The sequence below is a fragment of the Mandrillus leucophaeus genome, unplaced genomic scaffold (assembly GCF_000951045.1).
Source record: "Mandrillus leucophaeus isolate KB7577 unplaced genomic scaffold, Mleu.le_1.0 Scaffold2, whole genome shotgun sequence".
Classification (NCBI taxonomy): domain Eukaryota; kingdom Metazoa; phylum Chordata; class Mammalia; order Primates; family Cercopithecidae; genus Mandrillus; species Mandrillus leucophaeus.
In genome coordinates, this window is record NW_012102031.1 from 4,938,725 (window position 1) to 4,941,636 (window position 2,912).

The following is a 2,912-nucleotide window of genomic DNA, read 5'->3' on the forward strand; positions in this document are numbered from 1 at the left end:
CATCCCTCTCCATCACTCACCATCCTTCATCATTCCTTACCATCTCTCTTCATCCCTCACCATCCTTCTCCATCCCTCTTCATTCCCTACCATCCCTCTCCATCCCCCACCATCCCTCTCCATCCCTCTCCATCCCTCACCATCCCTCTCTATCCCTCTCCATCCCTCTCCATCCTTCACGATTCAGGTTTAAGCCAGCTTCCTTGTGAAGCTCCCTGGTTCCCTGTTCCTGAGAACCAGCTTCTTCTCAGCCCACAGTCTGTCCTGTGAGTTCCTGAGCTGGGCTGAGGTCCTCCCAGAGTAGGGAAATCCCGCCTTTCCTGACCAGGCCTGGCTTTTGCCCTTGGGATGGAAACACACATGGCTGCTGCCTCACAGCTCAGGTCACCTCCTGAGGAGTCCACTTCCCTCCTGTGGAGGGCACAAGCCCTGATGTCCCGCTCACCAAGTCAGAAGCCATGTAATTAGCATAATCATGCACAGCTGCCCTGTGGGCTCTGCACCCTCCCATCACCTCTCACATGGCAGCAGCAGGATTTTTCCACATTGCTTCCTGGCCCCAACCTTCCAGGGCACCCACTGCTTGTGGGACAAGGTCTGCCTCCTTGGCCTGGCACTCAAAACTCTTTCTTTTCTTTTTTTTTTTTTAAATATATATTTTTTGAGACGGAGTCTCGCTCTGTCGCCCAGGCTGGAGTGCAGTGGTGTGATGTCAGCTCATAGTAACCTCTGCCCCTGGGTTCAGGTGATTCTCGTGCCTCAGCTTCCCAAGTAGAGTAGCTGGGACTACAGGCACCTGCCACCACGCCCAGCTAATTTTTTGTAGTTTTAGTAGATATGGGGGTTTCATCATGTTGTCCAGGCTGGTCTTGAACTCCTGACCTCAAGTGATCTGCCTGCTTCACCTCCCAAAGTGCTGGGATTACAGGCGTGAGCCACTGCACCAGCCTTTTTTTTCTTATTTTGAGACAGGGTCTCACTAAGTCACCCAGGCTGGAGTGCAGTAGCGCAATCATAGCTCACTACAACCTCCCTTCCCTTGGGAGGCTGGGGCTCAAGCAATCCTCCTGTCCCAGCCTTCTGAAGTAGCTGGGACTACAGGCATGCACCACCACACCTGGCTAATTTTTTAAATTTTTGTAGAGATGAGAGTCTCACTATGTTGCCCAGGCTGGGTTCGAACTCCTGGGCTCAAGCGAGCCACCTGCCTTGTGCTCCCAAAGTGCTGGGATTACGGGGAGACTATTTCTAGATGGCCTCTGGGGACTGTCCTCCTGCTCACACACCAGGTTTCAGCAGTACTCAATCCCTTGCAGGTCCCCAAACAATCCACACAATCTCACGGTATTGACTTTTGCTCACACAGTTCCTTCCACCTAGAATGTTCTCTTTCCTAATCCAGCTGGCAAACTCCTATTTAATCTTTGACATCCAATTTAAGATCAGAGGTGGGTAAATTTTTTTTCTGTAAAGGGCCAGAGAGAAATATTCCAGGCTTTGTGGGCCATGAGGTATCTGTCATGATTACTCAACTCTCCCACTGCAGAAAGCAGAAACGTGTGTAAACAAACGGTGTGGCTGTGTTCCAATAACACTTGTTTACAGAAACAGGTGGCAGGCAGGATAGTTTGCCCACTCCTGCTCAAGAATAATCTCAAAAGCTTCCCACAGGAAGGAGTTTAACAATGCCTTCTGGCAATGGCTTACGTATTTTATCGTAACACAAACCTGGACTGTAATGAACCTATAGCTGTGATGATTACATGTGCTGCTGGGCAGACCATTATCTCTCAGCTGGATTTCTTTTTTCTTTTTTTTTTTGAGATGAAGTCTCACTCTGTTGCCCAGGCTGGCAGGCTGGAGTGCAGTGGCACTATCTCAGCTCACTGCAGTCTCTGCCTCCCGGGTTCAAGCAATTCTCTGCCTCAGCCTCCCGAGTAGCTGGGATTACAGGTGCCTGCCACCATGCCTGGGTAATTTTTGTATTTTTAGTAGAGATGGGGGCTTTCACCATCTTGGCCAGGTTGGTCTTGAACTCCTGACCTTGTGATCTGCCTGTCTCGGCCTCCCAAAGTGCTGGGATTACAGGCATGAGCCACCCTGCCCGGCCATGGACTTCTACGATAGCCTTCTCACTGGTCCCCCAGCCTCTGCCTTCCCTTACACTCTATTCTCACTGAACAGACATAAGCTGTTAAAGTGTAAATTCATTCTGGTCACTCCCCTGCTCAAAAACCTCTCATGGTTCCCTATTGCCCTGAGATTGAAAGCCAAAGTCTTAAAATGGTTTCCAATGTCTTACAAGTTCTACTCCCAATATCCTTTTAACCTCAACGTTATTGCCTACTACACCCACACGGGCTCTCTGTACTCCAATACAGAGCTATGATAGCCTCCTTGCTTTTCCTCTTAAAACAAGCCAGGCGGGCTCCTGCCTCAGGGCCTTTGTTCTTGCTCCATCTGGAACACTCTTTTCCTGGTTGTCCACATAGCTCACTCCTTCGCCTCCATCAGGTCTTTATTTAATTATCTTCCTTCTAACGTTTTTCCTGGCTAGTCTAGTTAAAACTGCAACGCTCCCAGGTCTCTCCTTCCTGTGTTTACTCCCTAGCACTCCTCACCCTCTAACTCACTACGTATTCCCCCAACTTTTTGTTTTGTTTTGTTTTGAGGCAGAGTCTCCTTCTGTCGCCCAGGCTGGAGTGCAATGTCAAGATCTTGGCTCATTGCAACCTCTGCCTTCTGGGTTCAAGCTATTCTCCTGCCTCAGCCTCCCGCGTAGCTGGGATTACAGGTGCCAGCTGCCATGCCCAGCTAATTTTTATATTTTTAGTAGAGATGGGGTTTCACCATGTTGGCCAGGCTGGTCTTGAACTCCTGACCTCAAGTGATCCACCTGCCTCAGCCTCCCA